Source organism: Triturus cristatus, chromosome 7 (genome assembly GCF_964204655.1).
Source record: "Triturus cristatus chromosome 7, aTriCri1.1, whole genome shotgun sequence".
NCBI classification, from domain to species: Eukaryota; Metazoa; Chordata; class Amphibia; order Caudata; family Salamandridae; genus Triturus; species Triturus cristatus.
Window position 1 is genome coordinate 334,832,175 of NC_140590.1, and position 10,014 is coordinate 334,842,188.

At 43.2% G+C, this 10,014-nt stretch overlaps 1 long non-coding RNA gene across 1 annotated transcript; it reads left to right on the forward strand.

The window, feature by feature from the left end:
* Positions 1-7,529: 7,529 nt before the first annotated feature.
* Positions 7,530-9,619, forward strand: LOC146809612 (uncharacterized). The gene is made up of 3 exons (XR_014965571.1): positions 7,530-7,625; positions 7,659-7,957; positions 8,354-9,619. It is a non-coding gene; the product is annotated as an uncharacterized LOC146809612 (long non-coding RNA).
* Positions 9,620-10,014: the final 395 nt, after the last annotated feature.

Sequence of the window (10,014 nt, forward strand, 5' to 3'; positions counted from 1 at the left end):
ATGACTGGTGGTGCCATCAACTGGGTGCCCCTCCCACGCCAAAGCAAGTAGCAAAGAAACCGGGGATAAAACTGGAACAAGCCCTAACTATGAGAGAGCATTTCTTGGCTACTACTGGCACATGGTACTACAATCTACGCTTATTGCGCAGAATGTTTCCTTACCTTCCTATCTCTGCCTGTAGAACTCTGGTTCAAACCATGGTAATAAGCAGACTAGACTACGGCAATGCACTTCTGGCAGATGTCAGTGAAACGCTGATTTCTAAGCTTCAGGTTGTCCAGAACACGGCAGTTAGGCTTGTCCTTAACCGCCCTTCTGGCACTTCCTCGGTGCCTCTGTTGGGAGAATTAGACTGGATGACAGTAAAAAAACCCGCCTTTACTTCAAAATCTGCTTTCTCACATATAATGCCTTGAAAGGCAAAGGCCCACATAATCTTTGAAAAAGAATGATACCCTATGCTCCTTGCCGCAATTTAGGATCTTTCTCTAAATCCCTGTTGCAGATTCCCCGCATTCGTTTAACACGTAGCGGGGGAAAGGCATTTTCCTATCTCGCCCCTTTGTACTGGAACAAGCTCCCCTTTCACGTTCGTTTCTGCCCTAAATACTGCAGTTTCAAGAAACAACTCAAAGCCTACCTATTTTAATCTGGTTGATTATTGGTCAGAAGATTCTTGACATTAAACAACTTGGTGTTGCATTGTGTCTAGATCTCCTGGGTGTTTTTATCAAAAGGCCTATTCTTTGCCTTGGCATACCTTATGGTTAAGGACTGGGTCAAGGACGAGGGATGTAGAGATAATGCCCCGATTACTTATCGATTATCTTCATTAATCTCAGCTCAACTTGTCTTCGACCCAGTCATTCGTTAGGTGGTAGTGGACATTTGATCAAAGGCGAGTTATTATAGGAAGTACAGGAGGAGGGCTACACTGTTGTAGTTCCCAGTTGAGGTTGGGTGTGGCTTAGTAGCATTTTCTGTCCTGGAATTGGATAACTAACCTCATGGTTAAGGACTGGGTGGAGGACGAGTAGGGCTAAGAGTAATAAAGATTACCGGTAAGTAATCAGAGCAATTATTAGGAGACTCTCAGGGTCCAAATCATAATGGCTGAACTTTCCCAACCACAGGAGTTACCGGAACCCATAGTATTGGTAACTTCAGTGATGGGAAAATTCAGTCCATTTTCCAGGTCAGTCGTAATAAGGACCATAACCACTTTAATCACACAATAGTGCCCATACGTCTGCATTGCTTTTCTCCTGTCACTACAGAAGGTAGATTCATGGTGCGGTACCAGGTGCATGGAGTGCAATACTTACTCGCAAACACTCATTCATATGCAAGGATACTTTGTTTCACTGTATGTCAATTGCGGACACATCGTACAATAAGGACATCCACAAAGTAATGGATGGAAATGCTTAATCCAACAGCCCTTCCCAATGAACAGTTCTCTAGGAAACTTTTATTCCTTAGTTTTCTGACTCTTTCTCATGCCAGATTGAGATTAGCTATATTGTCTAGTTGTTATCTCTTTCCTGATCCCTCTTTTCCCTCTTTTTCCACCACTCCTATCCCATTCCACTATCAAGCACTTTGGATGACATAGAGCACTGTAGAAATACCCAGGATAGCGTATCATAACACAGCATAACATAATGTGTCTAAGCATTGTATAGCATAGCATGATGAACCATAACATAACATATGCAAATCAATCGGCACACTGAAGTTTGATTTAGGATGGCACTTTTCAGTGCATTGGAAGAATCAGCCACTCCTATGTTCTAGCTGTGTATAGACCTGTGAAATGTTATCATGAACAGTGGTGAAATATGCTCGTTTGTCCCACATACATTTCCATTGTCTGGATCATAGGAGTCTGCAGTGGTATTTCCTCCCCTGTGTGCTCTTCCTGTTTTTGAGAGCCACGCTCGCCCTCGTATTTGACCTTTGGGGAACATCTGTAAAGTACTTCCTCCAGGCCTTCTCCTCTGATATACCATGCAATGTGTGTGCCTGGAGCTGAAGACTACAGAGCAAGACTTGGGTATGTCATCTAACTCCAACTACCACCATACACCCAGAACTCTCACTTTTAGCCTTAGGAGCTGGAAGCCCTGAACCACTGGAAATGGTTGAATATCTTGGAATTCAATGCAGTTGTTCATTTTCTTTAAATCCTCTGATCGTGGCCTGTCTCACTCCATCTTCCATCTGAAACGTCTGACTCTATTGGACAGAGTCCCTGCTGTGACATCAACATCTGGACCATGCCTGGATTATGGGGTGAATGTTTGATTTGTTCGGCATTCTGTCCATCATTTATGTATCTTTTGCTCTCTCACCCTAAGTGCGCCGGGTACACCCAGACATTGGTCCCGTGCTCACTGTACCACTGGATTCAAGCTAGACTGGCTGAGGAGGGGTGACACTGCAGCACACATAGAAAGAGCAAAATGCCAATAATGATTGTTTTTGTGGTGGAAAGTGTCCCTTTCTGCACATAAACAATCATTCCCTGCAACGCAGGTACCCTTGTACTGTTATGCAAGGGGGCCAGCGTTGGCGCTACGCAGCTAAATTTAGCGCCAGCAGGAGGGAAAATACAGGGATACGCTGTATTCTTGTGAATAGGGTGCATCTCTGCGTTTTGAACATGTAGGGGCGTGGCGCTGCCAAATTTGGCATAGCTCTGGCTCAAACATTTTCTCTTAAATATGACCCATAATGTCTCAACTGCACATGCGTCTCTATAACCCGGGTCAGTTGAAAAAATTTGATTCAACGGCCTTTGCTTTTCAATATATAACTCTGCTGCACTTTCCACATATGGCAAGATTGCTGTATATTTGCAGATTTTAACAAAAACAATTGTTTTTTGCTCAAGCAAATCAAAGTTCTTTTTATAGTTGCTGCACACTAGTGTAATGTTTTGCATGAAACAATGCAAAACTTAATTAGTCCCCTTTCGGTTGTTAATTGCTGTGTTTTCAGTTGATGGGTGGGCGCGAGGACATTTATCGGCAGCAGATAAAGACATGTAAATGTGTAAACATAAAGCACACAGGATGGAAAGCATGATTGTGTGATTAATAGGCCCTGGAGCCAACAGAGTGGATCCCGTTCAAAGCCAACTCAACTGAACCTAGAACATGATTGGAAACTCTCCTTGTTTTTGGATACACACAAGTCATGTTTATCAACACACACATGACATCAAACAAAAGTTTGACATCAATATTTCAAAATATTAAAAATAAGCAATTAAAATTGCATGTTCATCTAATAACAAATCACAACAAGTGACGCGCTACTGCCTATCACTTCAACTTTCTAAATTAAGCTAAATTAATTCCAGCTCTATATAATTCTGATTGCACAATGTGATTACACAGCTCTTAGACCCAGTCTAATCTCTTTCTGCCTGGACCACACAAGTGAAACCACCAGCATCCCTGAGGGGCGGTCCCTGACCTCTGTCCATCCGGGCACCTGCCGGAAGCCCACTCCTCTCCGACACCAGGTATCACCGGGAGCTAATGCAGAGTGACATCATGACCCTGCGCCCCCATCCCGGCGTGAAATGTCCGTGCAGAATGAAGCCTGCCTCGCCACCTCTGTGCTGTCCTAAAGCTAATGCGGCAGATGTGTCTTACCCTTTAAAAATGAGCTGATTGTACAGCCTGCTGCTTTGCCAGCAAAAGCGACACCCATGCTGCCTATCTAGGGTATTTGTGTGAAGGAATTCGCGCCAGAGACGCCGGTTCCGGTATCCTGAGCAGTGGTGGCTCCTCCGCTAAGGGGGAGGAGCATCGCCCCACATGAAAAATAAAATGATAATAAGGTAACGTTACTATCATTTTATTTTTACGGTACTGGGCTGGCACAGTTTTGATTAAGGGGCGGGCGGGGCTGTCAGCCAGCAGGAGGAGGAGTGGTATATGCACTTAAGTGCCAATGACTATTTGGTTGGCTGTCTCGGGCCTGCCAAACCATCATGCACACTTTGCGTTTGCTCGCCTGGGCGGAAAACATGCCCAGGCTCTCACACTCCCTCTCTGAGCGTGGAGCCACGGTGCTCAGACCAATCATGACGCTGCAATCAGCAGTGTCGTGATTGGCTAGGGAGCCTGGGACCTGGGTGCTTCCTGTTCCTGCCTTGTCAAAGTAGGAAGACCGAAGGAGAGACAGCGGCGGTGGCCAGGTAAGTCCAATTTTTTTTTTATAAGCACCCCCCCTTACCCACCCACACGCCCCACCACTACGGCCCAATAGCAGTTGCTACTGATCCGGAGGTCCTATGGTCACGGAAGCCAAAAGGTGTAGCCAAAAATGATGCCACTTTAGAAGGTCACCTGCTCTAGTAACCATAGGACCTATGGTGACCCGTATGTCACTACACTATGCCCATTCTCAGCCAGCCGCCCGCCAGTCTCGTGCAAGGCAGGCAGCCAGCGGAAATTACATCCAGGCACCCTATGTGACCCCTTCCTGTCCCCTGCTCTGTGTCAATGAGTCAAGAGGGGAAGGGTATAATAATACACATTTGTAAAGTGCGAACAATCACCCGTAGGGGTCTCTAGGCGCTGGGGGCCCTTGGGAAGATTAAGTAAGCTACTGCTCAGAGTCACATGGTGCTGGGCTAATCTGCCGCCGGTGCTGCGGATCGAACCGTGATCCCCAGATTCCGGAGTCAGTCGCCCTGGCCGCGGCGCCACACCTCATCCTCCCACCACCCTCGCCAGGGAAGGGCCGCGGCGCCACACCTCATCCTCCCACCACCCTAGCCAGGGAAGCGCTGGGGGCCCTCGGGAAGATTAAGTAAACTATTGCCCAGAGTCACATGGTGCTGGGCTAATCTGCCGCTGGTGCCGGGGATCGAACCGAGATCCCCAGATCCCCAGATCCCGGTGTCACCCTCGCCAGGGAAACGCTTTGTTCAAATGTTTTGTTTCGTTATTCATACAAACTCATGTGTGCGTCACAGCCATTGTTCTGAAGGTAGCAAGGCACTCAGACTTTAGAAGAATTTAATAGATGTTGCATCTCTTGTTAAAGCCCTACCCTGAATCTTAAAGTGGTTACTAGGAAAACACAGAAATAATGAATACGGATGCACGACAATGTTCTGTAGGGCTGCGCCTTAATAGAAAATGGTGCTTGCAGACACTCGAGGTGTTCCAAGAACCTCGAGGGGAGCTTTGAGACATAATGGTGAGGCACTAAATATGAATCACACCTCTTATTGCAAGTATGCATCTAAGATTTTCCTGCTAAGTGCAACATTAAACATGCTTTACACAGTTCCTTTTACACTGGAAAGGATGTAGTTCAAATAATATTGCTCATGTGCCTCCTTGCAAGAGGAATGGTTGAATTACTTTTTGAAAAAGAGCTGCTGAAAGTGTACAGTTTTCTTTGTGTAAAAACGTGTATTTTTATAGCACTGTCGTCAAATGTCAGAATAAAAAGACAATATTTTCTCAGAATGGGATGCCCAATTCGCCTTTAATGGTACAACATGTGGCTTAATTTGGCTTTCCTTGCTGTATAATTTATGTTTCGATGCACATATTTTGCCTTTCCTTGCTGTAGGGTTTAGTCAACCTTGCCACACAATGTTGTCCTCAATTGCTCCATAATTTCAGTGATCCTGACAACAGTTTGCATATGTTATGAGAAATACCCAATGGCCTTTGAGACCGAGGTAACACATTTTCTACCAGCGATAACGTGAACTGGTGTGCTGGTAATCGTGCAGTGCGGCCCCTATGCTTGCGAGGCCTAAAGCTCTTTCCTAGGCAGTCGGTTGCCTTATTTATTTAACGCTTCATCCCCCCGGTGAGTCGTACATATCCTTTCTGGGACTGGTAAAAGATGCAAGACTTCTTGAATGCCTATATCCCTGTGCATGCATGCCACATGACCCAGACATATGAAAATGAACCTAGCACATGGATATCTCAGTCAAGCAGCTGGTTCGGGGTGAAGGGGAATTTCACATTGAATTAATTTGTCTTTCGTACCTGTAAGAAGAATGGCTGATTGTTGGCTGTAAATGGCACTAGCATAAGAGAACATCTGGTGACTCACTGGGCCAGTGGATCTACTGCAAGAAGTTGGGATTGACTCCATAGTCACACCTACGTTTGAAAACCAACCCATCTCCTTAGACTTTCTTCCCCCCCAAAGAAGACAAAATGAGTCCCATTGGCTGGCAGTAAACATCTTTTACGGAGAACAAAAAAGGTTTGACCCTGTGCTGAGCTTTGTGCTCTGAACCTAAAAATCTATTTGGTCGCAGAGGTTTCTTTTGCCACACATAACCTCTACCGTGTACAGATGCTGATTTTATGAATTTTTTGTGAGAATATGGATGTGTTTGAATGGTTGTGGTATGGTTGTATTTATTGAAGTCAATGTAGGGGCGGTTTTCTATTCAATGGATTTGTTGATACAAAATTGTATGTAACGATTGTGTTAATTTGGACTTTTGTATGAATTGTTATAATCAGTCTTATCATTTTGATTGAAGAAAAAAGATATACATGAAAAAGAAAAATTGAAATGTTATGAAATACATAAAGCAATGAAATAAACAAAAATAATGAAAAATTGAATGTTTATTGTCACTGTTGTGAGTGAATGGATGAGATATTCTGAAAAGTACTAAGTTTTGATGTAAGTAACAAATAGGCTATGAGGGAGTATATTTAGTTGTTTGTAGTCTTTTCCCCTCTTCTCCCTAGCCTGAAAAGTACAACTTACAGAGGGGGTCCCCCATTTTTGCAATAGCTTTAGAACTACTCCTTACCTTAAGGTCTCTAGCAGGGGCAGCATATTTTAAACACCACTCGATGTCTCTCTTGGCCCGATGCGCATTCAAAAAACTCCCCCTCATCATCATCAATTCATCTTTATTTGGCCATAATAGACACAAACAATCTGACAATAGACATTTGTATGAAGTGGAAGGTGCCAAATACAATAGGTAAAACGTGTTAAACCATGATAAAAGCACACAAAACAGAATTTAGAAAGTGACAAACAGATAAATATTGTTTCAACAGAGCGGGCCCTCCAAGGTTTTCCCGGTTCAAACTGCAGATTTTAGAAAAGAGCACACCCTGAAGCAAACGACAGGTGTATTCAATAGTTGAAGATGAAACAAAGCTTCTCTACATTTGCGATGGCCCAATGATTTTACAAGAGGTTTGAGCAAAAGTCTGAGATGGTGTCTACAAAAGTTGCAGAAAAACATATAGTGTAATAGTTATTGTTCAAGGACTCCTAATCTATAAGGCACTATATCGCGCAGTAAAGCACTTTCATTGCTATTTACAGTGCACTGAAGACCATGTGAACCGTGGCTGCATCGGGACAGCTAGTGCCAAGTGATGCAGGTGGGAGCCTGGCGCAGAGTCAGCTATATTCTAAGAGACCCAAGTGAGCAAGTGTAGTGCCTCGTTGTCGGTTCGCTCCCTCACAGAGGTGAGTCAGAGAGGCCACCACACCCTCCCACAGGAGGTGATCGTGGTATTCTTGATATCGGTACATGCATGCATAGTAAGTAATTGTTAACAAGCTGTAGAATGTTATGAGTAGAATAGAATGTGATGACATGTAGAATGTTATGAGTAGAATAGAATGTGATGACATGGTGACTTGATGATGTCGCTATTGAAGGCAGTTGATGCCTGATGTCCTGTGGGTGAGACCTTGGATGATATACATCTTGAATAAAGAAGATATATGGCAGATTGGTGTAATCAACTTCTTCACACTGGCGACGATGGATGGGATCTTTGCTCCCAGATATACATCAACTGACTGAAACATACCAAGGTCTCAACGCGACTTTTACCTTTATTTCGTCTCAAGAAGGTATTTTTTTTTTTTTCTTATGGGAAGCGGTGCGTTTTTCATGCAAGCCGGGTCCTCTTATGTGCGAGAAACTAATTGGCTTTCGCGCTAGTTTCTGACATTGGGCTACTCTCGATATTTAAAGTGAAGGGGACCTTTGATTGGCTTTCACCCAAGCTACTGACATTGTGCCACTCTTGTGATTCAAAGAGAAGGCGTTCTTTCTCCGTGTATGAACGCGATGTTCTAGGAAGCGTTTGAACACATTGGCAGCAACTTCAAGGGTTGCGTACATTCAAAAGTTACCTTTTGATGCCTTGTTGCTTGCGCTTCATTTTTCGTTCGTCGTGTGAGCTCGAGGTGCGTCATTCCATAATCGTCAAAGCACCCTTGGCAACGCTTACGCTGACGTCGTGAGCTCGCATCACTTGACGACCAGCTTTGCATCCTTAGCAACGCTCGCGCGTGGTTGCGTGAGTCTACGAACAAACACAAACAACGGGCTCATGCTGCGCGTATCCAAGCAATGCACGTAGCATGCTGAGAAACATGATCCCGCTATGACTCATGATTGTGCTGAGTCTTAACTTAAGTAACTTTGAACGAAACGATCGAAGTGTTGTATTTTGGACCTGCCTTTAAATACAACTTCCCTATGCTGCCTCAAGCTAATATTCACTAATGTGCACACCTCTTTATTCAACTAAATAGAAGGAAATTAATAGTCAATTACGCTGATGTGCACAGCTTTGGAGATAACACTCTGACGTGCACAGATTACTATTCAACTACGCTGATGTGCACAGCTTATGAGATAGCACATTGATGTACACAGTCAATCTTGTGGTAGTACCACATCAATTCGTGACATAGCTACATTTACAAATCAACCTGTTTTGAGTGTTGTTGAAGTACTATAGTCATCTAATGAAGCACATGACTGTATTTGCATAGTGCACGGTTAATATTGTCTTTTCTTACAGTGCCACATTATTATCTCATAACGACGATTGCATGTAAACCTTTGTTGTGAGTTGCTGGTAACGTTGGGAAAGTTATTTACTGTTATATTTGATAATACATATATATATAGAGAAAGTATTTTGTTGCATTGAAAATAATTATTTTCTCTTCTAGGTTTCATTCATAAGCCATTTCTTGTTGCTTTTATTTTTTTTATTTTTTTTTTTTAAATGTTAGAAATGCAAAATGTAACCTCTGCTCCATTCTTTCTCTCCGACCCTGGTGATCCACCCATCCGTTGGTCAAAATGGAAAAAAGTGTTCTTAAACTATGCAAGGGTGTGTGGTGTATCACTTAGCGCAGAAAGGAAGTCTGCGCTTTTACTACATTGTCTTGGATCAGAGGGACAAGACGTTTTTGAACATTTACCCGATTTAAATGAGGAGGAGTCAAGCAATTTAAATGAATTTGAGATAAACATAAAGAAACTTGACAAACACTATCTTCCGAAAATAAGTACGATCTTGGAACGATATCATTTTGGAAAACGAATACAAAAGGAAGAGGAATCTGTGGAGACATATGTTACTGCTTTACGAAAGTTAGGAGCTACATGCAAGTTTGAAGACTCTCTGGAGGAGCGAATACGTGATCAGTTCATGCTCGGTTGTAACATCGAAAAAATTAAGGATGAACTTTGGCAAAAGGATGATCCCGATCTGGACGAGGTTATTGCTATAGCAAAAAGAATAGAGCACTCTCTGGTGTGTGTTGAGACGATAAAGAAGAAAGAAAAAAATGTGTCTGAAGAAAAAGTACTTTATGTCAGTAAGAAACAATCTCATTCCAAGTCCTTGCCTAAGTCTACTGGGTCACAACGAGTCTTCATGTCTCCTTCGGTTTTGACTAAACCAAAAACGGTTGTTAAGCTCAAATGTTACCGGTGTAATGCCTTTGACCATCTGGCTAATGACAAATCATGTCCTGCGATTAAGTCAAAATGTCTTAATTGTGGGAAGGTGGGCCATTTTACGAAAGCATGTAGATCACAAAATATTAAAAAGGGTAGACGTGTTAAAGAAATAATGGTAGAAGAAGAAAGTGACTCAGACTATAATGAAGTGGATTGTGGGGAGGTCTATTTACCCAATTGTGATAAAAAATGTAAGGGTCCCT